The sequence below is a fragment of the Tinamus guttatus genome, unplaced genomic scaffold (assembly GCF_059628265.1).
Source record: "Tinamus guttatus ecotype Peru unplaced genomic scaffold, ASM5962826v1 Tinamus_guttatus_pri_ptg000307l, whole genome shotgun sequence".
Lineage (NCBI taxonomy): Eukaryota > Metazoa > Chordata > Aves > Tinamiformes > Tinamidae > Tinamus > Tinamus guttatus.
Window position 1 is genome coordinate 2,630,799 of NW_028288841.1, and position 25,243 is coordinate 2,656,041.

The window sequence follows — 25,243 nt, forward strand, 5'->3', positions numbered from 1 at the left end:
GGCAGACTCACGAGCTGGACCTTATGACTCTTCTCCTCTGCTTTGCTTTGTCTGTGGTTTGCATAAAATGCCATTTAATATCATTTGTGCAGTAACGAGGAAACTTAAATAGGAAGCACTTGCTTTGTGCCATACTTGTGGTAAAAGGAGCAGCATTCTCAAGCAGATTACAGATTTTACATTATTTTCCTTTACACTGCATGTTTGTAGCATTATTTTAGCATTAAGAAAAATGTACGCACATGTAGCTAACAGCATCCACGCAGCAATATGGCATAGCTGTTCCTCTTCCTGCAAGCACCCAATTTAATTTTATCATCAAATATCACACAGAACAAATTCTTTGCTGATTTTAACCTCATTTTAGAGCTAAGCACTGTATGCGCTGCATAGAATCTAGTGCTCAAGGCAAAGGAGAACATTTACTGCAGAAAGACACGTGGAGATACCATATAGCAGTTCATCTCATTTCAGGACTGTTGGATTTTTTTCCCAATTTGAGGCATCCATGTGATGCCACAGAGCTTGACTGTCAGCTCTTCTTTGAGCCACTGAGTAATATTATAATGAAGCTACAAAGATAGGGATGCAGTCAGAGTAATACATGTCTACACAGTTACATAAATAGAGTTTATTTTGTATATTAATTCTTATAACAAACAGGGATATGCATGGCCTATTTGGTTACATGAGCAAATCCGTGCCCTGAAAGATGATGTTCTCATTAAGTGAAGCTGCAAGCTTAAATCTTATCTAAAGTGCTGTTTGCTTTGCTAGCAGCACAGCCAGGATGTTACAGAGCATAAATCTGCCACTATTGCCACTCAAATTGAGGGTACCCTGTAGTGAATTCTGAAAGCTTAAAAGAATTAAATAAGCCAGTGAAAGGAGGAAGTATATTAATAATCAATAACACTTTAATTTAATAAGCATTGGACATTTATTTCTAGATGGAATTAAGGTTTTTTTTCTTATTGTCACACCATTTCCCCTTTAGTACTTTACTTAGAGGATGCTTAATATCATAACCTTTCACTCTACTTGAACTTGTGGCAGCCTTTGATTTTTTATAGCAGACTTCATTTTGAATTAAAACCAAAATAGTAGCTAAAAGTCTATTTTTTTTTTTTCATTTTATTACTACTACTCCATTTTCAACCACTACCACACCATATTTAGGCAATAATCTGTTTTTATTTCAAAGCTACCTTTATCATAGGTCTCCTCAAAATATTTCTGGCCCACTCATCCAAGCCTGTAGGCACTCAGATGCTCCATGCCAAGTTGGCTCCTTCATCCCTGGCCAAGTTTCCAGGGTCAAAGCTCTGTCCGATGCTCTCCCTGAGCTACCAGAGCCTTCCAGAGCTCTCTGCATCTCCCTGTGTCACAGGAGCCCAGCTGGGGCTGGCCCCTGTCCTGGAAAGTGCTTGTAGGACATCACTGCTCCTTATGGCCAGGCTGAGCCCATCTCCTATCCCTGCCCACTGCTGCTATCTCAACTGATGCTTTATTATTATTATTATTATTTATATTTTAAGATACACTTGACAATATGAAGGATGGGAAGCAAATCAGAAGATCTACACCAGCCTGACCCTATATCCTGCTGATATAGGATTTAATGGCAAACATCTTTTTTTTTTTTTTTACTTAGGATTAATTTCAGACATCTGGCAATGTTTTCTGAGAACACTAGGAAAGCAGTAAACGAGCTAAAGACTTTGCAACACAGATGAAGTTGAGACTTTCAATCCTGCCATCTTCTCTGGTTACGGTTTTGGGAGTATCAGTAGAAATTTGGATAAATACACTGTTCCACAAAAAATTGAGTTCTCCTGACACATTAGCATCCTGAAATATCACAAGTTGGTTGTTTTACCAGTGGGTGAAGGAAAGGCTGAGAATTAACTAAAGAAAGCAAAATGGTTTGTAGCTGCTTGTCACACTGAACCTTGGTTTATCTACCACATCAAGGAAGGCAGATCTTGTGTTGATTTTGGTGTCAGTAGCAAAAGGCCATTATCCTTGACTCATCTAATTAGACCACAGGAAACAAGAAAATGTCTTTAAACAGTAACGGTTTTTTAGTAAATCTGGAGCTGGCTGACATTAGAGTTCAGCAAGGCATTTAAGTTTTCTCTTAATACTGAACAAATACAGCACCATGATTTGAGCCCACTTATATCAATCACTTGCTTAAATATGAAGACGGGACTGCACTTAAACATCAGGAGACAAATATATATTAATAATATAAACAACCAAATCCAAAAATATAAAGCATAAAGCATAGCTGGCTGTGTTTTACTCTGCATTTGAAGGCCAGGCCTCTTGCTTTAATTAAAGTGAGCGAGTGAAGAACTCTGAGTGCTCACGTATCACTGTAGCAAGCACAGTACTGAACAAAAGATTAATTCATAGCATGAGGTAGAAAACAGTGTATAGAGCTGAGCAACTAATAATGACAAATCTGGAATTCAAGTTTTTTCACAGCTAGCATGAGGCATCTTGATGAAAATATTATCTGCAGTTGCAAAAATGAAGATTTTGACAAGTCTTAAGGAAAAATAATTTCCCTTCACTCTTTGCACCTCTTCTGCATCTTCAGGTGGTTTTATTATTATGACAAGCAATCTTCTATTGACATTTTCAGCTGTAGCTACTGGAAATTTAGTATTATTTAGAGTCGTCTTATGTCTCAACACCTAAAATACACATGGCACGTAAGGGGTAAATATAAAGATACTTAGCAAGTAAGGAGCAAGTCTTGCAGTGATTACTCATAAGTGTCATCCCTATTCCCTAGGATATTCATTGACTCACTCTGATAATTGGGGTCTACAGGTCTTCCAGAACAGGGAAAATGGGACATTTCACACAGGTCTAAAAACCTGCAAAATAACTGTTGATAAAAACACCGCAGAAAGGGAAGAGCCTGGATTCACCCAAACAAGATGACTTTCAGTGTACTTTAGAAACTAATTAGTAACAAATCATCAATTAAATAACTCATCAATAACTAATCATCAATAATTTCTTAATCATAATTAAGAAAACAGAGAATAAAATTGGAATAGATCATAATTGGTATGTCAGTAATTAAGTTAAACTGGTGAAAGGAATAATAACATCACTCTTCTGAGCTTCAAGGGACACTTGGGACAAAAGGGGTGGAACCAGTTCCAGGAGAGATGTGAAGGCCCCTCTTTGCTCCAGATGTTGTGAGTTTCAATCACTTCCCTATCAAGACTGATAGATTTGTCAGGACTATTGCTCCTCAGCACTTGAGACACGTAATCCAATTTTGGCAAGTACGGGAACAAACAAACCCAAAAGAGAAAAAGCATTTCCATGATGGCAATAGATAAGGATGCTGAGAGGAGTTTGCACTGAGACGAATCAGGGATCTTCCCGGTGTCCCGCTGTGTTTCTGCTAACTGAATCCTTCAAAAACATTCACGCTGCAAACCCATACATCCTATACTCAACTCTCGTGCTAGAAATGATGTATGTGGCTAATGACATGTTTCCCTCTGAGAGGAGGAGGCTCCCACATGGTTTCCATTTCTACCTACCAGCATGTCATGCTGCCATGCGAACTGAGATGAAAATTCCCGTTGTTACTGTGTGACTACAGCCACAGTCCCCTCCCGCGATATCCTTAGGCCTTTTCTTTAGGGTCTTTTCCCTTTTAAAACAGCATGAGCAAGAAAAAAAAAAGATAACACATTTGCACACTTGCCCCAGCAACCGCTTCTCCATTAGATCAGCCCTTGGCTGCTGCAGTAAATAGTGAAATTATCATGGGCTAAAGTACAGAAATGCCATCCTGTCGGGCTGCACCACCGCATGCAGCCGGTAACGGCCGACCGGGCACATTCAGCTGCTGGGGATTCTGCATTATCCGGGATAACCCCCGGAGCCAGCGCGGCACCTCTGGATTTGCAGAGCTGTCCTGCAGCTTTGATCTAATGCCGCGGAAGGCACCGGCAGCAAGTCAGGCGCAGCGGCTGCCGAATTCAACCCGGCCAAGGTCTGCAAGAAAAAAATGGAAAAACACCCACTGGCTTTGGTGGAAACGAGCTCAGCATCTCGGTGCCAGCAGGGAAAAAAGGCTCGAAAGGTCACGCACGGAAAACATAAAGGGGAAATTGTTCCCCGGTACAAGGAGCTGCTCCGAACCCTTTGCTGGGGCTGGTCTAGCAGTCTGATTTTCAGCAGAGCGATGCATCTTGCCACACTGCCTCCCTTAACTAACTAGGCAGGAGCACGATCGGTTTGAAAGAAAATCATGGGTTTGTCTGCAGACAACTCAATATTTCATTGCATCAGGCCCGGTTCTCTCGTACTATTTTTTATTGATCAGTGTACCTCAGGCTATTAAGTTTATTAATTAAATGATAATTTTTTTCTTCCTGGTGAGTATACAATGAGATAAATGTCTTACAAATAAACTCAAAGCTTGCAGGCTGAGTCATGTGGTGATTTAGAAGTCATTTATCTTTTTCTTTTCCCTCTCAGCAGAAAGTAATCATTGCCAGAATGCTCTGCAAGGCTAATGCGGCTGCGAAATGTGCAACATAAAGAGATATTTTTCATTTTCAGCACAATTATACCCTGCTTTTATGTTACACTAATTTGTAATTGAAATGCTAACAAGAGGATATGGATAGTTGCTAATCCATTTAAGCACAAGCTGCCACCCTACTGAATTAGGGAGCAGACCACCCCCATCAGCTCATGCTAACCTTTATGGAGGCTGGATTCAGATCCAAATGTCGGCACCCGTCAGACACACTAGCTTGCATATTCCGGAATCCTGCAGTGCTTCTTTGCTGTTCTGAGCCAGCCTGGGTTGATCAGGGAAGCATTACACCTAGAAACAGCTTTGAAGGTTTTTTCCCTCGGTGGCTTTTCCCCCTATTGCTTCTTCCAGTGTTTGTTACACTGGATACATAGCAAAGCTGAACCCATTTCGAAGTCCCTTACTGTCTTCTTGCTTCATCAACAGCAGTTTGATTTAAGGGAAAAGTTATCATTGTAACAAGCAAACAGTGGCAAGATGAATGCTGAAATTTTGAGGGATCAGGAGAAAAACCTGAGAAGAGGGAAAACAGCATGATCTGACAGCAGCCTAAACAATTCATTTCAGTCAGGACTTCTGAGTCCTGGGCTTCCTCACCCCAAGGCAAACCAGCAACAGGCAGCACCTTCAGTACCTAAAACAGCAGCAACTCCATATGGAGTTGACTCCATAGGGAATGAAAAGGGAGACAGCAGCATATGAGAAGCGTGACCTCATTCATAGGAGAAAGTCTCCAATCTGGATCCCCTTTCTCAGGACTTTACCTCAAATATAGCTTTGCTCAAGTCAAGACAAACTAAAGCCTTCAAGATTTGGTACAGATACACCACATCCTTGGATCAGCTGTGCTTTGAATACAGAATATCACAAACTAGTTTCCTGTAGCATTTGCTGGTCTCTTAAAAGCCTATAGAAACTCACAGCATTTCTTTCCATTGAAAACCTTCACAGTTTGGGCAGGCTGAGCCACTCTGGTGCATTATACTCTTTCATCTGCAAAATCTCTTTCAAAATTAACACAAAACAGCAATGCGAGTGCCATGTGCTCCTGTGCTGCTCTGAGAAGAGGTGGCATAGCAAGAGGAGTCATAAGAGGCACCGACAGCAAAGGCAGTATTGGCATAAATGTATATTAAGAAAAAGATGGCATGTGAATTATAGAGCAATAGAAAAAGGCTCTGTGTTCTACCCCCTTTCTGCAAAGGAACAGCTGCTGCACTATCACCCTCCAGGAGCTTAAGGGACATGTGAACCTCCTCGGAACCTCGGATGTTGTTTCAACAACATAGCTGATGGCATGCTCAAAAGACCTCAGTGACATCTCCCAAATAGCACATGGGGGTGATGCTAGCAGCGTGCCTGCGCACACCATGCACATCTCCTTCACCCTACGCACAGAGACCACATTTTCCACCGAGTGCAGCTGCCGTCTCAGCCGGCCGCGCTGCCGAGGTCGCGCGGCCACGTGCACGCGAGGCCAGGCCAGGTCATTTCTGCTGGGCCACTCGGGGCTCTTGCCGTAGGGTCCTGCCGCGGCAGCCGCTTGCCTCCTGCTCCAAATCAACATCTCATGCAGAATCAGACAACTATGAAGTGTTTAAAGAAATCAAGATCATGAATGTCCTGTGACAACTACTTTAAGAAACACAGTAACGCTGCACTGAGTGCTAGTTTGTCAACCTTTGCTGCTTATGCAACCCACAGCCAATTTAATTAAAAATATAACAGATCCCAAGGCTGCTAAAATGCTTGCAATGACTATCAGTCATTTCGTAATGGTACAAAAGTGCTATTAGACATGAACTGTAAGCAAACTTTTTCCAGATTGAATAACAGGGGCATTACATTTCCAGCCATTAATGTCACTGCTTTTTTTTTAAATTGACTGTCCACCTAGACCCCAAAACTAAGTACTTTTATATCTCACATATACATTTACAATCAAAATAAGTTTAGAAAAGCTACAGTAAATTTCATGGTTATGGGCTGCACGTTTTGCATTCCAGACATTAAAACAGCCTCTGCTGATTCACTTAATCATTTACTTGATTTAATGCATAACATTTTTTGCCCTTTTCTGTTTGCTGCTAAGATGAAACTTCTGCATTCATTAGTAATCAAATACAATATCAAATGTATTATTATAGCACAGTTGAACTCCTTTTATTACTACCAGTCTTATATTTAAATTATTTCATTTAAATAGGTAACTCTTCTTGCTCTCATTCAGCTCACAAAGGAAGTTCTGACACCAACAGTCTGAATGAAGTATGCCAAATAATTAAATAAATGAATAAAACCAGAAATGGGGGATACTGGTTTCTTCATTGAAACGAAGTCACTTTAGCCAAATCCACAATCCCTTAGAACTGCCTTCAGGGGACACGGCAGCAAGAGGATCCTACTGCCGGTTCTGATCAGAGCCAGCAAGACAAACCAGGCCCAAGTGCTTGTGACAGCTGAACATTTAAACACTGGTTATCCCAACTTTGGGACAAGTCACCCGCTAGCTCGAAGCCAAGTGTTCACAGGCAGCTCCGCAGGCGCTGAGCCCTCAGGGAGGATCTGAACGGGAAGACCTCCCTGTCCCGGGTATGTCCATGCACATGCACCGCTGGGAAGCCAAACCAGTACTATGAGAGTTATTTAAGCAATCAGCTTTCTGCAAATTAGATTTTGAATTCAATTCTGATTTGAACAAGTCAAGTCACAGATACTTGTTTTACATACAAATTTCTCCAAAGTGCCTTCAGCATTGAGAGGACCTGCGGGTGAGGAGCAAGGCAGCTCACTGGCTCGGAGGAGCTCTGAGGTGGTGTCTGTAGCTGCTCACTAGCACCCAGGCACAGCTGCACAAGGTGAAATAGCCCATGCCCATAGCAAAGCTCTCCTGCTGACAGCTCCATTTTTCAAAGTTTTCCTGCACAACGATGAAGAAAAACGACAAAACCAACCAACCAACCAAACAAAACCCGAGGGTTTCACACGGCTTCACAATCTGAAACTCTGTCAAAAGCACTATATTTAATACAAATGCACACAGACACTATGCATACAAAAAAATACATACAGCATAAGTTTGAAACCTGTGCTGGAGATCAAACTCTACCCATGAAGTTTATAGCCTCTGCTTTGAAATTAATTTTATACATCTCATCACACAGAATATTTTTCTGGACAATTAAGGATTGGCTAAATAACTTGCATTTAAGTGTTGCAAAGCTAGGATATTTCTACATATAGCAGCAGATGTTGCTGTACCTCTGTACAGTATGATACAACTTCATATCATATATTGCCTTTCATACTGACTGCATTCCCAAACACTGAACAGAATTAAATAACACAAGGAAGCAATGGATGCAGGTAGTATATGGTATAAATTACAGAAACCAATGGTGTAAAGACACTGTATGATGAATAAATTAAGGCACTGAGCCATAAGGCCAATAAAAGGGAGAAAAAAAAAAAAGAGGCATATGCAGATGAGAGAATCTACTAAAAAATGATAAAAGTTGAAGAGATGGAGAGTTGATGAGGCAGAAAGATACACGGAGGCTCATCCAGATGGTGGAAACAAGAGCAAAGGTTTCTATACCACAAGTGGCAAGACTATGCGCAAAGCAGCACGGGGTGTTTGGAGAACCTGCAAGAAGAGAGAAAGTAAAAAAAGAGAAGCTGTATGCCCTGCTGAGATGAATCACTAATTTTGGAAATAAGGCAGTGCCCTGAATAGAAAAAGAATGGGATTTGTTCTGAGCATGGTCATATTGCTCCAAGTATGTACTGAGGCATCTGGAGGCCTACAGCTGTGAGAGCATTCAGTGTCCTCCAGCTCTGCAGCTTTGAGTGTCTGTGTCTCCTGGCTGGACACGAGGCTCAAGAGGGAGCATATTAGCTCATCACATATCCTGCATCCAGCTGTGCTACATTCTTCTTATGGGCTTCACCTATTTTATTTACGCTGTATATAAAAATGATCCCTTAAATACCCTGATACCTTAAAAACTTTTAGTACAGACTGCAAAGACACACTGGCAGCACTATGTTATTTGATATTTTGAAAAGTCGAACATGATGTGCTGTGCTACACATTGTTTTTTAAATATTAATAAACATTAGACAAACTCAGATTTAGCTCTTGGGCCAGAAGCTGCAATACGTGATGGGCAAACAGGCGTCAATGCCGGACTTTGTTTGGCTCTGAACTAAAAGACAAAAGTCATGATAGTGCTACATGAAATCACCAACCATTCATATTTGTGGATCCATTTCTCTATGAAGTTGTTAGTGCGAAAACAGCGCTGAAAATAAAAATCCCCCTGGTTCCCCCCTCTAACGAGCTCATCCAGGCTCTAGGCTTTCAGAGCAGCAAGGCTGCACAGAGATGCCACACGTAGCCCCTGCGGTGGCATTTTCCAGCACAGAATGACAGCAGTGGCACATGTAAATCTTGCTCATCTTTCCATATCTAGCTTTATTTTCTTGCTCATCGTCTGCAGGCTCTGCCAGCCCAGTCCCCAAACGTTCCTGGCACATCAACACCTTCCACGATGATTGTTAAGTTCTTGCACACTGTGAAAGACCCAAACATATAAGAGATGTACTTAATCACTGGACAGATCTGATACAGCTGCAAATGAAAAGGAATTCAAGCACTGTTTGTTTAGGAGTTAAGGTAAAAGAGCAACTGTTTACAGAATTCAAGACCTAAATCGTTAAATCCTAGAAGGGTTTCCCTTTCCTAGAAGAAATGCTTTACCCTGGCACGTCCAGGCATTCGATGGCCCAAAACAAATTCAACTCTTTTACAGCAAACCAGTAAAAGACCTATCAGTCATTTAAAGCTCTCAATTTTTTATGGTGAATAAATGTCTGTCTTCCTGGTATCAGCTATGAAAAGAAGTAAATGTAAACTACCTGGTGTTCCCAAGCAAAACAGCATGGAAATAAATGATAGCAGTAGAGATTCATTTTCCAGCTTCTTCCCTATATCTTATGGAGCCAAGCATTTCATTTAACAACTGATGCGTTAGAAAGGTTCACATTATCACCTATATGTAACCAACTTGCATAAGCAAGTGAATAACTCTTAAAATTTTTAGGTCAAATACTTATTTTATGCTCAGTGCTCAGGATGATGGGTCATTAAGAAGAGCTTGTGCTACACAAATGCTATATGATGTGCTGCTGGGTCAGACTCATGTCAGCATGACAGTCTAGAATACGAAATGCAGTGAGAAGGGATGCACTATGAAAAACAACAAATCAAACATCAGTAATCGGTTTGCAGGCTGAAAACATGACAGTGCTGGTTCATATGAAATAGCCCTTGGAAAAAAATTACATTATTCATCTATAACCTAGACTGGCATTTAAATAAACTTCAGTTAAATATTAATATACTCAGAAACATGATTAATTTGTTTTGCTCTTATTTTTCAAATACAAGTCTCATTAGTGGACTGTTGCATTGACTGTCTACTGCCATGGTGCTTTAAAGAGTGTGCACTGTCGTGAGCGTACCCTGCCTGCGCTGCATAAACAGAGCACAGCCCCGTGACCAGAAGAAATGTACGTTTTCGTGATGGATTTAGGATGCTGTCAGTCACAATTCTTTGCTCGGAACATCATGCTGAGATGCTGGCTGAGATCCCCACACTGCACAGGGGCTTGGGCTGTCCGCGCAAGCCAGGTCTGAACTCTCCAAAAACTATTTAGTCTTTCTCAGAGGAAAGAACACACTGCAAATTCCTCAGGAAACTTACTGCAATCTCTGTCCAAAACCACAGAATAAGAGCTTGTACAAAATCTAAAAGCAGGATACAAAACATCACGGCCTCACTCCTGATTTGGAAAAAGAAATCATCAACCACAAATAATTCACTGTAGGTAGCCTAACTGCATTTATTCAATCTGATTGAGCAGAAAATGCATTGTTAAAAGAATTAATGCATCCCATCCTGAGATTTATTTGTATGGAACCAGTTGGCTGGTGAGATCATATAAGAATTGATTTTTATGCCTTATTTCAAAAACAGTAGTTTTACATGGAGACTAAAAATCATTTTCTGAGATGCCAAGAAAATCTTAAGCAAAACTAAATCGTACCCACAATTCACCCAGGGTATAAATACATCTGATCAAGGAGTGGTAGAACTTAGTGTTTGGGAATTTCTCCACTGTAACACATTATCTTTCTATTTTAAAAATATCACATATTTTGACAACAGTGGGACTGCTTTTAATTCATTTAATAACTAGGTCAATAAAAATTGCTATAGCCGAGAGCTCTATCAAAAGCCCATAATGTTACCTTAATGGAAGAAAGCTAATAGAGTTCTTTTGGAAGTTTTCCATAAAATTATTATTTCAGAATTTTAGTGGATGTCTTAAATGGTTTAAACAGATATTTTATTAACAGGCCTAATAATGGAATTAAAACAAATTAAAATCATTTATTTCTCTAAGACAAGGTATTTATATTCTGAGAATCTTACTGGAGTTTATTCTTAAAATAATTTAGAAACAATACTCATTATTCACTGCTGGTAAACTGGAACTGGCATCCAAGCACAAAAGATCTGCCAATTTGCAAGTACTGTAGCACTCACTCGGAGCCTCTCTGTCTAACCCATTTTGCGTGGCAGTCTTCCAAAACCTCGACCTGCAATAAAATACACCTCCTTGTCAAAAGCACTCCTTGGTGCAAAGCACTAAAATTCACCCAGGAACCAGTTTATACAAAATAAATAAATATCTGGGTAATCCTTAATGCAGCCAACTGTAAGAGAACGTTGTATCAGAGATCTGCTCATAGTCCATTTTCCTCAGTATTTCACCACTTATGTGTATGCCCCCAGTTCATGCCAGGTTGCACTGCATTCCTTTTTTTCCACAGCTAACTGCCTGGCGATGGTCTGCAAACATTTACAGCTCAGTGAAACCTTTGTATTTCTGCTAGACCGACCACTGGCTTGCGGAACCAAAACATCTGCCAAGGCAATGCAGATACGCTCAAGTGCAAGCCTGAGAAGGTTGTCCTGCCTTAAGACATGCAGTGTTGGAAGTGCAGGAGCAGACATCCTGCAAAACTAGGCATGGTGCTGGAGATGAGTATTCGGCAGGACTTTTTGGCTTGGACAATAAGGGGAGGGCACAGGAAGCACTGGGCACCTTGCACAGGTCAAGGAAATCCAGGACACACTTTTTATAGTCTCAATGCCCAGCTTCTTTCACTGGGCACAGAACATTATGATATAGGCAGCTGGACCACAAGCAGCCGTGGAGCTACAGCCCTACAACCAAGACCTGAAGACCCAAACTCTGCTTTGAGCAATTCTCAGCAAACAGGCAATTCTCAGCAAACTCACAGGGAAAACAGCAGATTACCCAAAGTTACTTATCAGCCTGCAATCAATAGTGATAACCAGATTTTTTGCCTCATTGTTGACATTCAGCTGGAATAGACATTGGCAGGAGGTACAGTACCATGACAATCAGTGCCAGCACTAAAAGATCTTTCCTGAAAAGGCATGCCAGGGAGTTAAAGCTCTTCACAGAAACTGGCAGCTATGCAACATTTGCAGAGTGGACCTCAGCACAGAAAACTATTTCAACCATTATGTTACTGGACACACGACAGGACCAGATCCAAAGGCCACGAAGCCAACAGGTAACTTTTTGCAGTCTATAATGAGGTTTGTATGAGGCTCCAGGCCCCAAATGGCCATCCCTACTTTTGTTATACACATTTGCTAAAATTACAAAATGTCTTTTCATTCCAGAGAATCTTATCAGAAAATTGATCTCTCCTTATATATAAAGTTTTCAGCCATGGGAAAGCCCTTTCAGGAGCTTTATGGTTTCCTATCATTCTTTTCACACTCCTCTGGAAACAGGAAAATATGCTGATATTGTTTCTGTGTTAGAAAGAATGGCTAAATAAAAGAAAAATGTAATTCTCAAGTGTTTGTGAATATATAGCCTTTTCTAGTTTATTTGACTAGAACAGCAAAGGCTAATAGCAAACAGGTAAAACTCATCCAGAATCATGGAATTATTTACAGATACACCTATCTGAATATTATCATTTGTAAAAAAAGGAGTGAGATAAGACCTACAACTGTGTTCTCTCTGTGTATATGAATTAAATTATCTAACACAAATGTTGTATATAAATAGCTCAGCAAGACACAGTATTGTAACACAACACACCTTATTCCGCGTAAAAGCTGATTGCTAGTTCTGCAACTGTAAATGTGTCAGACAATAATTTCCTTCCTTTGCAGGTAGCAAAACACCCCATGTTCTTGTTCCCAAACGGTGACTGAATGATAGCGTTTAATATTGTCTAATGATCACAAACATGTGGAGTCTTGTGCTAACATCTGGTTTATGGTTAATGTCGCACACAGAAACGACTCTCAAAACAAATAATCCCCTGCCCTCCAAAAGCTTGAATTAATAGAACAAGCACTTACTCTTTTATTACTGAAGAACAAGGAGCTCGACATGCCATAAACATTTCTAGGAATATGCTTTTATGCAGGGTAGCTAACTGAGCAGGTAGTTTTGTTCAAAAAGTTCTCAGAATTCAGGGGCTCTGGGTGGGAACCAACTTGCCCAGAGGACAGGAAGAAATGAAGAGCCCCAAAACCAAACCCAACAGACCCAGTGTGCCACGGTGTCCTCCGCACATCGGGAGGGCTTGGCTCCAGGATGGCCTTACCCAATAGTCCCTGATGTCCCGGTAAGCCTGAGGACTTTCCTGCTCTTGGAGCTAAACAGTCTGTGTTGACTATTGCGTCCTAACGGCTCATATGTTCAGGCAAAGGGCAACACATCCAAAATCAATCCCGATGAATTATCAAAAATCCATGGGGATATTGTCCGAGCTGCCTTATACTCACAAGCCTCCTCCAACAACACCATAGGAAGCAGCTCCACCACAGGCTTTCTGCCATTTTCTCCTTTCTTTCAGCAAACCAGGGATTGCTCAACAGAACATTTCTCCCCTGCACGATTTCCCTTTGTTCCAGCCCCTCTTTTTCCTGTGGTGCTAGAGTATCTCCTCGAGGCCCATGGCATCCCAAGGTGTGCCCACGGCTCGGATCACTCTTGCTGGGATGGCTTCTGGAAAAACCACTGCCATTTCAAGTGAGGCACCAAACGGAGCTTCCTACTGCCACTGCAAACACTCAGTACTTAGTATGAGCAGAACATTTTTAATGTTAGCTTGTGACAAATAAGTCACCAACCAAACTCTCTTCAGTCTCTTCCAGGAACACAGAGGACCACAATAAAGTTTAGCTAGAGGAGTCACAACAGGGTCTTCCCACAAAGGCAATCTCTCCTTCCTGCTCTGCAAGTCAATGTCCAATTGCCTCCTTTCCTCCTCGTTTTGCAGGTGCTGGTAGCTCTCCATGCCCTACTGACAGGGCTCACCACCTCTTGGACACAATTTCTAAATTACTTAAAATGCACTGTTTGGGCAGACACTTTTCCTTTTCCCCTTGATAATGCAAATCTCAGTAGCTGGATAATATCGGTGTTTCCCCATGAAGTGTCTGCACAGGGGGACATCCTGGAGATGGCCCAAGGAGCGAGTGACACACGAAGCTCTGCAGGGAGGAGCAGCAGCTCTGCTTGGGTCTGGGAGCCCCTGGAAAGGAACCTCCATGCACATGTGTGCCCATTGCCCCCTCCTGCAGTGCCGCTTGGAGATCACCCTGAAATATTCCAGCCCTAGGGCTGCAGCCACGGCTGCACTGCAGAGGCAGAGGCGGAGAAGGCGCAGAGGAATTTATCATAATTATTTAACAAGGCCCCGAGGGTACTATGGCCATTTAGTAGGCATTTATAGCAGAAACATCTTGTTTCCAAGGAGCTTATGAAATCCAAAATAAAGGATGAGGCTGTAAATCTACCAGAAGCTAAAACATTCAGATATAGAATAGATTATCCTCTAGATAGTGGGCGTATGAGACGTTTTCATTATACATTGCCCATATTGACTAAAGATCTCAGTTCAGTGATCCTCTTACACCTGTGCTACAGGTATGTGACAACGACTCACCAAAGCACGTGAAATTAAGCACATCACTATGTGCTTGGCTAAGAGCTTTAGAGAACTGCAGGCTTTGAGCACCCACGGTCCATGAAGCAAACCTTTTGGACACAAAGTTTTAGAGAGTAACACTGATTAATATGGAGATCAACCTTTAATGTCATTAAAATTGTCCCAGGTCTATCTCTTTTACCTCTTTACTTGAAATAGTACTATACAGCTGGTCTTTCACCTTGGCAATAAACAGCCCTTACTGTTTATTGCTTTTCCAAGGAGAGCAGACTTCAGAAAATCCCTGATTTCCACAGCTAAGAAGATTTGGACCAGATTCAACACCTTCATCCTGCAGACCCTGAGACATGCATATAGTCCCTTTCACTGTCTTATCCTGCAATTAATTGAAGAGACGTATTTTAACAAACTGGTTAATTGAACAGAGCTGAGATGCAAAATTTAAGATATTTGCCACACTTATATATACATAATAATGAGATCAATTACTTTCAGCTCATGGAGATACATTGAGAACTAATGAGGTACTTAAACGTGCATGGAGAAAATCTACTATTTTCAAGCTGTAACTTAGAGCTTGTTAGGGATTTAGCTCTTTATCAGTTTGAGCTATGGCACTTACATTGATAGAAGGCCTGTTAGCTGTGGCTCCCGACTGCATTAAAAAGTCTTTTAATGCAGTTTTGTAGCGGCATACATCTCATTATAGTGCAAAAATGGGCAAACGCTGAAGACCACGTTGTTGGAAAATACTTTGTCTGAGAACACAGCAAGCAGAAAGCTTGTCCTTTGAAGGATAACATCCACCTTACTCATAATTTAGATAAGTAATCCACAGATCCTTATAATAAGAAAACCTTTATCATTTTAAAGCTATTAAAACAGACCTGCAAAGGTAAAGTGACAAATTCTAGAACTTATCTTATCTTTATGGGTCACTTTTAACAACAAAATACTCTTTCTCCCAATACAAAACACAGTGGTAATTTATTTCTTCAAAGAAATTGCAAAGAGAGAACATCTACAACATGCTACACTTCATACACGGAGCTCTAGGTTATTACCTGGGAAGCCAATTTTCAGGCAGTGATTTCAACATCTGAGCACAGCCTTGGATACAGCTCCAGGCACATCCAAAGTTTCTCATTAAGTTAGACATGCAATGAAAATGTTCAAAGTTGTTTAAGGGTGAGGAGAAAAGGATTCAGATATTGTAAAGGTACAAGGAAGAACACAAACAAGCAAAGAGACCTTTGTATCCAGCTTGGAGAACTCTAGGTGAAGTCAGCCCAAGACAATTACACCTGGAAGCACACACGCATGCCCCCTTTCACACAAGCATGCTCGCCAGCCTGCAGCAGACCTTTAAACTCTGCTGTCTGCCAGGAAAAACAGCTTCAGTTTAACTACAGCATCGTGTTTCCCACCTATCGGGCCCTCTAGGCATTTCCATTTCCTGGGCCAGAGTCCAGACATCTAACACCACCCCATGTAAGTAATAACAGAGCTATCAGTTGCTTTTCCAGGTCAGCTTAACACCCTCCCCTGTCAGACAGGAACTCCTCATCCGAGGAGCAAATGCCATGTCCTGCATATCGAGGCTTGCCTCCCTGTTGCTGCCCTCAAGATACCAAAGCCTCCTTGGCACAACCTGGAGCTCTCAGCCCCTAAGATGGACACAATATCCTTTTGCATCCCATCCAACCTAATACCTCCCCTTTCTGCCTTCAGTTAACCCTGATGAACACCTTAAATTTTACCCTTGCTTTTTTTTTGTTCTTTTCTTTCACAATGCCTATCTACACCAAGACAACATCCCTCAGGACAGCACCCCCTCAAAGAGAAACCAATCCCAGAAACCAGGCTGGAGGCAGGAGCTGCAGCACGTCCTCTGCAGGGAGGATCTGCCCTCTCAGCCCACGTCTGTTGTGCTGATTTCATGGGCTCACAACAGGGCTTTGGGGCTCCTCACATGCTGGGTGCGTGGAGCCCTTCCTCCCTGCACGGGATCCCAACCAAGGGCCAAGGGAAGAGACAGCTGTGGGCTGCGCTCGCCCAGGATTTTTCCTTATGCTTGTGTTTGCTGAACCAGAATATACTGCTTTCTGAAGCACTGATCATACATTTGCTTGTCATTACAATGTCTATAAGTAAATACTGAGAAATAAATAAGAATGCTTAGCACTTTAGGCCCATTAAAGAATTGGCAAGGTTTCACATGAGATGGTCTTTAAACTTGATGTATGGCAATAAAATCAGTTCAGAAAGAGACAGCTGCATAAAAACAATGTATGTCTTCACATAAAACTGTGAAAAATATTTTGACTGGCACAGATTTTAAGGTATGCTTATTTATTGGAGCTATGCTTCAGTAATTTACAAAATGTAGGATCTGATAAACAGAAGTGTCAGATGCTGGCAGAGGGGAAGTCCAATGTGCACTGATTTCAACTGATGAGTTTGAAATCACATTAGGCTCAGATTTATATCTAAAGTTGGAAGCAATCACACTTCACAGCCACTGACGGCTAACAAAATAAAATTAAAAATAAGTGCAACAGTGGGCAGAAAGAATATCTAAAAATGGATGGCTTATAACTAAAGATGAATTTCTTATTAAAATAAAAGACAACACTGAATTTGACTTAAAACTATTTTTTAATTGTGCTTTAGGACTATCTGTGTCAAAGAAACCCTATTTGTGTCTTTGATCCAGTTAGTAGTAAGAGAAAACATTTTCCTGATTAGTGGTGCAAGACAAAAACAAATTCATGAGTGTTTCCACTCCCCGTCTATAACTTTGTGCAATTTTTTTCTCATACCTTTGTTCCTGTCCTTTAACTGAAAAGCCATATTTATACGTAAGAGCAAGAGTGCAATGAAAGATGATGCCTGGAGATTGCATTTCAGTCTCTAACACGAACACAGTCTTTTGAGTGATGCACTGCTCTGGTTTTGGTCTGCTATTTACTGCCTTGCTAATGATCCCACGACACAAAGGCACAGGACCAGGCTGAGACAGCTCTTTCATATCCTGCCTTTTTTTTTAAGTGGTGATTTAAAGCAGGTCAAAGAAAGCTCAAGACAATTTCTCTCCCTAGAAATTTTAAGATGTGATAGAAAATTATTATTTTAAACAAATATCAAAGGGAGCGGATACATGCTTCAAAAGTATTGACAAAATCTTGGCCTTCTTAAGACAATAGACTGCTTTACATTTTAGTTATCAGATAAGATTTGAATAGTTAATGACATCTTGTACTGTTTCTCCATTTAGGCCCAACTAATACTGAATCTTTCTTGTTTATCATTTCTACAAGTAAAATCCTATTAATGCATTTCCTTAGTTGTTCACATAATGAATTCTGACTATAAAATTTGTGCAGTTACATTAAAGTCCACTTATGTTCTCATATGTACCAATGTCTTAATTCAGATCATACTCCTCTAATTGCCCAAATTAATTGCTCTCTGATGAATTTTACAACACCTCATTTCTAAGAGTTTTTCCTGAAAGTACAGCAAAAAGGTCAACACCACTATCAAATGCTGCACACTTCAACATGCTTTGAAGATGATAATTATGGCTAATTAGAAGTTTTTGCAATTAGCAAAACTAATTTCCATTCTCTGAATTAATAAGATGCTTTTGTGTTTACCCTGCCAAACATTTCTGTGTATCCCAACCAACTGCTATTGTTCATGGACTGCACAAACTAGGTGAGGACAAGGGGATGTCACCACATCTGGCATTTTTCTCCACTAAAGGTCTCCTTCTGCTTCCAAGTCCCCTCAGCAACCCTGCAGCCTCATTTGGCTGGCGCTCTTGGGACACAAAAGAAACACCAGAGAGCTGATATTTAGTGCCACAGATATTAGGAGTGTCTTTGTGCAATTTTCCTTGGAAAAATGCTGACATGAGGAGAAACTACTAAGGTAGCAGATATTCTATAGTGACTGCGGCACATAGCCCCTAAACAAAGGAAAGGTCCCAAAACGGTGATTTTCTAAGTCTGCCACAAAGCACATTTTTCCTATTCGGAAGTGCGCAGACAGCAGATTAGTATTCCAGCTATTGGGTGATTTTCAGCTCTTCTCTGAAAGCTACACGTGCACTTGCACCCCAGAGAGCACTAGAAGAGCAAGACTGTCAAGCTTCATCTTTGCTGTAGACTAATTACAAAACCTAGGAGCCTAGTTTGTGGGCTTCCTCTGCCACCTCTCCACTTACCTTATGCATCTTAAAAACATGGGGGGTACTTTACAATGGTAAGAACGCACTCAGCCACTTTGAAACAGCAGAGCAGTACCTATTTGCAGCACCATAAGGAGGAAAAGCTGGCAATGTGCTAAATTTACCTTGATTTATTAACCTGCTGAAATTACACTAACAATTATTTTGTCAATTTGATTTTACAGGGGATACAAACATGCAAAAACAGGAAAAAAATAGGAAAAAAAAAAAAAAAAAAAAGAGAAAAGCAGTATGGGTGAAACCATGGTTGCGTTGGCATCCTGTGGGATAGCGTCTTACTCTAACACTCCAGCATAAACACCCATGGCTTGATTGTAAGCCCATGCATTGCTTGCAGAAAGATCTGTTCTCTTTCCAAACTCAAGAAGGAAGCATCAGCCTCAACCAACGTCCTTCCGAGCATATACCTGGGGCGCTCACAGCACCATTTATCCAGTGGAGCAACTCAGTGTTGCCTGCCCTACAGAAACACCCTATCAAACTTCATTTAGAGGACAGCACATCTCAAAGCCTGCCTGCTGCCCAAGTATGCTGAAAATCGCCTGCAGAGCTCATGACTAGTTTAATGATCAGCCTTTAATAGCGCTCAGCTCCTGCCACATCGCCCCTTGGACTGGGCTGGTTTGCTGTGTACCCTACAGAGCCATTTGTGTATCTGCTTGTATATCCTCGGGCATGTTCTGTGCCGATTTGTTCCCTGTCTCGGATGCAGCATCTCTTTGGAACACAAAGAGCTAATTATAAATATAAATAATAATAAAAAGCCCTTCAGCACTCAAGGCAAATTCTCTCTGAACCAACTTACATTTAGAATATATGCGGCTGCAGTTGCTCTGGATGAAGAATTACAAAGGTAATTATTCCGTGTTAGGATTCTTCAGATCTGTGTAGGTTCCCAGAGCTAAAACACATCTAGCTAAAACACATCTCCTTTTCTGGGATCTTTCTCTCTTCATCAGGGATACCAATATTGGAATCGTTTCCCATCACGAAGCCTGAATTAAGTCTCTCTTTAGAATTGTTTCATTAAAACCTTCTCAAATGGTCCAGAAAATTCAGGGAAAAGCGAAGTTTCCTTCACTGCTCAGCTACAACCAACTGTGACATACCTTCTAATTGACCTTGACATTTGGGAACTTCACAAGATAGCAAATTACTAAAAGGAACTGCATGTCAGGCAGGTTAAGAGAAGTCAAATAGCGAATAGCTGGAAGGGCAACACAGCCAACAGTATGTAAATCAGGAATTGTATTTAAGCCAACATTTTGCATTATGCATGAAAAGGTGAGTAATAGCAAATAGTTTAAGAAATCTGTCTACAATTAATGAATCCTAAATAGCTTTATTAATGTAGGTCAAATTCCATCTTCTTGTGGGAATTTGACATTTACTAATATGGCCATGTATGAATTATTCAATGTAGATATATTTAATACATACACAAAATTGTATTGAGTATGCTCTTCTCAATGACTACATTACAATTGCATTAAAAAAACTACAGGGGCTACTTAATTTCTAATCCAGTAATCATTAATTAAATAATATTTAAATCACAACATATCTAAATCCAAATGTTAAGCAGAAGCCTGCAAAATATTGTTTGATTTGTAGCCTGTGGCACAATGTCATCACCCATCACGGAGCAGGTATTCAAATTTTGTCTTTTGTTCTTGTAAAATATAAACCTAGTATCAATTCCCACTGTGAAGAAAAACTATGATTAGTAATTAAATTACAGTGCATTAAACTTACTTAACTTAAGTTCACCAGCTGGGAAAATTCTATGCCTCTGGGCTTAACAATAATTCTTAATCTTGCTGTAGCCTGCACCTAGTTTTTTAAGTTGTATTATAATTTTCTTTATTGGAATTTCATTAAAAATGGTAATGTCATTACTCCTGTTAATGCTTAAAACCAACACCATAATCCTGAATTTTAATTAGTAATTATAATTAATCATTATTTCATTAAGGAAATGTTTAGTTGGTAATTGTCTTTGAGCACCCCAGTCCCTAGGCTTATAAGCATTTCACAACATTTAATTTCTCACAGTTTCTGATTAAGTGGAGCCATCAACCTTAGTCACTTTTAACACTTTTAACACTTTCAGGTGGCGCAGTACTTCAGGCCTCTTTTTTACTGTTTACTCCTGCTCAAAGGGATGGCTCCTAGCCTTGAGGAGCGCTTCCTTAACGGAGAAGCAAGCGCCTTAGGTGTGCAGAAGGCAACACAAAGTTAGCTGGGAGGTAAAACGAGCGTGTTCGAGGCTGCTTGCACTCACCTGGCTCTAATGGTAGTTGTACACTTGGATTTTACACTCCCGCAACAGTACAGCCGGCTGGGTTGTTCCGCCTGACATGAGGCAACACATGGCATGGCCTGAGTTGGTACCTGGGTCTTCCCCGGGGTGGCTAACTGTGCTCCCCGCGGAGCCAACATCTGGATGCTGGAAATGGCGTGGGATGATCTTGGGCCAGATGCTGGGTAGGCACAGAGGCCTGGACTCGTGATGGAGATGCAATTTGCTCTTAGAAAATGCAGCTCATCCCTAGGATGACTGCAAGCAGAAACGGGCCAGCACAGGGCCCTTGGTACCCATACACTGTGAATTTCAAAAGATGGACTATAAAGCTCAAAATTTCACAGCATATACCGTATTGAACTATCCTTAAAAATGCCCACTAGCTTTCTTGAGACTAATTAAAAACACATGTTGGGTAGTCAATGGCCACATTAACAAACTGCCTTTTGTTGTTGTCTGGGGGTTAGAGGGTACAGGAACTAAAAAACTCAAGAGTAAATGGCTTAGTTCGTTAAGTACTTTAAGAAAACTAACCTTTGACTAACTTTACTGGACATAGACAAAACTACAGGAGACTGGGTCAGACCACGAGCTTCTGCAGCCCATGACTGCATCTCCATCACTGCTCAGCAGTGGATTCCTAGGAAATCCCTTAAGAGCAGGTAGAGCATAAAGTGATACTTCTACAAATTCTTCTGCTTCTTACAAAAGTTATGAATAAACATACACTAAACACGTGCTGGGTGTTTCGAGGGGAATACTTTTGAAAACCATTTGGGCTTGTTTTAGACCTGGTATCTGTCTTATATATGTCGAATGCATATATATGCATTGTAACTATGCATATCTAACCACACAAAGATGTGCAAAAACCTATTTCTTCTCCATTTCAGAACATGATTCTAGGTATCTGATGGATGCCCAAAAGAAGAACAGTGAAAATGTCCAGAAATATGGAGGAATTTATACATAAAGAAGATGTAGAGGTTACAGAAAATCCCTGTGCTGACCAACCCATTCCATAAAGAAGAGCTGAAGGACTGGATTGTTTGACGGAGGCAGTGGGTGAAAGAACCTGTACAACCCCTTAGGAAGCAGTCTCCTTCGCCTGCTGCTCAAGTCCACTGGCACAAGCTGAAGTTGGAATACTTATCTCAGAGCTGAAGGTTCAGAACACAGAACTCAACTGCAATGCACTGGGGGCAAGAACTGCGTGGAATATTGTAATAGAAAACTCTGTTCCTAGTGGTTCTTCGTATGCACAATCAACTGAGGTCACCACTTGGATATTATCCAGTGACTAATTAGCAGAAATTAGCAGAACGAGGAGATGGGAAGGAAACTACCTTTCCATAAGGCATGGTCTACCCCCAGAAATACATGACAAAGCACATGATATTTGGATGCAAACACATGATATTTGGATGCAAGTAATTTAATTGATTTTTTGGGGCTATATAGCAAATAAATACACATAGAGCCATTTTTTTTCTGTGTAATGGTCACTGAAGGATAGCAGAATTGCAGAGATCCATTTCTACTTACTGTGCCTCTAAGAGCAACTGAGATGCTCTGCTCCATATCATGTTATGTTACTAATGTAGTACTTGATTCAGTGAGAGAAATTCTTAAAAGATCATTTCGAAGCAGATGGGGGATCAATAGCTTCCTGTACAGTCTGTATTCCCTATAGACCAAATAGCATTCATACATCTGAAGTTTAGCAGATGGTGTTTTTGCATTAATTTTCTAAACTACCAACTGTAGGATACTCTGTTTTCAGAAAACCAGTTGCCTGAAGGCTTTAATTTTTTAAAGCATTTCAAATGTTTTCATGTGTTGTAAGCACACCTCTTTCCCAGGTTTTCTCTCCCAAAAGTGCTGTTCTGATTTCGGATCTCAAAAAAGTGAACTGGCAGCAGGCTTGGAAGTGTGGCCTCATACTATCTTTATAACAGGAGAGTGGAATACGATAGCAGTATTTCACAGGAGGGCACTTGCTACACATTGTGGCCACAGAGCTACCACACAATCTTGCTGCTTATGAAGAAAAATATCAAAGATGTAGATGGAAAGTACAATAAAATCGTTCAGTGCATTCACAACATACAGAAGACCATTTGCTTCTGTTTCAAGTAAGTCTCCAAAGCCCACCCCACACTTAGACCACCTGTCTTTCTCTGCCTGCACTTCTTTTCTCATCTTTTTAAATTTATTTAAACAAAGAAATACACAAAGAACCATAAAAAATGTACAGCACCTCAGAATATTTTAAAGATACAAACTCTTTTAAAGATACTTCCCTTGGCTTGATATCACACTGAAACACTTTTGACAGTTTGACCTTAGGGATATGTATCAGAGCAGAAAAAGTTGCATGAAGGTCACTGGCTTAAGAATTTTACATGAATTGCTAAAGAACCCCCAAAACTGAGAAGTCTTTGATCCACAGCAAATGGGGAGAAAAATACAGTTTCAAAGAATAAAAATCTTCCCACTTTGCTCCTTCCTTAACTGCAGTCAGTGTGTAATACTTAATATTCTCACTTCAGCATTGCACGCAAAGTCATTCAATTTAGCTTTTCAGTTTGGTCAACATGCCAGAAAGAAGTGATATTGCCTTCACCTTCTCTATCCTTCTTCTGAACGTAAATATAGTGTGGCTGCTAATTTGTTGATTTATACAGGGTCTAATCCACTAGAGTCATAAAATATTAAAGGAATCTTTCTTCAGCAAATTTACAGCAAAATAAAATCTTAGCTCTCAAGACTTGCAAGAAACTAGAGTGACATTTTATCTGTTTGGAAAGCATTTTCTGATTCAGTGAGGTGGTCTGACATGAGTGGCTTGCTTATCTACACCACAGCATATGCGGTGCACTTGGGTGGTATCTTCTGGAGGGAAGATTTGTTTCCTTATTTCACAGAATAGCACCACTAATGCCTTCATCTCACTCTTTATTGTTACTGCTAAATACTCATAATGAGATAGCTGATAGATTCTGCTACAAGGGAAGCCCTTACAGAGTGGAGATACAGAGAAGCCGCTGTTATTCACTAACACTTCACTTGGATCCCCTAGAAGACAAGACCCTGAGTTAAGAGCAAGATGCAAGCCTGGCTGAAAATGCATCCTCAAGTACCCTAGAAAACCTTGAAATAAGATCTCTCCTCTCTCCTCTTTTTTAACAGATAATAAGAGCTGGTATCCATGTGTATCACGAAGTAAAGAGCATGATGTCAACATCCAGAAAATCGGACAAATGAGTTCCTACTGCACATCTCCAAACACTGCTTCTCCCAGTGTACAGTCTGCCAACTACTCTGAGGAGCACACCGCATTTATGTTTTAAAAAACATAAACCTTATTTATGTTTTTTTTTTCCAGTGTATTTTTTCTCAGTGTCTTTTTTTCAGATTAAAGGGAGGTCAGTAAAGGTATAAGAAAAAAAACATTAATTTCATCTCAAGTTTAATTGACGGTTTATTTTAATCTTTCATCAAGGGTCAGGCTATGCCACTTGGCCTTCCTAAGTACCTATTACAGGTACAGTCAAAGTGAACACTGCTTAGCTGTGTACATAAAGCAGTGACTTTTCATTACGCAGGCTTGTATGCAATCATAGTTTTAAAAGGAAAAAAAGAAAATAAGCAGGGGCTTTTTAAAAAAAAGAAAGAAAGAAAGAAAAACAAAGACCCAGTGGGAAAACTAACGAGAATGGACCACAGGATGTCATTTATGAACTTGAGAAATTCCCATACATAACTGCTCTGTGTACTTCTGGAAACTTCCCTGCTGCCCCTCTGGACGGACTCCTTAAGATGCTTGGGATGATGACATCAAGGCAATGGAAGGGTCGAATACTTGGCACTTCTGAAGATTCAGCCCTTAAATTCTAATTCCTGATAACAAGACTACAGAATGAGGTTAGTCCCGAATTAGTTTCATTATAACAGCTTCCTGGAAGACATATTGTCTGTTTCTGGAAAAATATTAGTGAGTTTGAGCTCAATGAA

At 40.6% G+C, this 25,243-nt stretch overlaps 1 protein-coding gene across 2 annotated transcripts in view; it reads right to left on the reverse strand.

Moving 5' to 3' along the window:
• The window catches only part of FHIT (fragile histidine triad diadenosine triphosphatase), a 363,590-nt gene that overhangs the window by 19,505 nt on the left and 318,842 nt on the right, over positions 1 to 25,243 (reverse strand). The gene's annotated exons all lie outside the window — the stretch shown is intronic.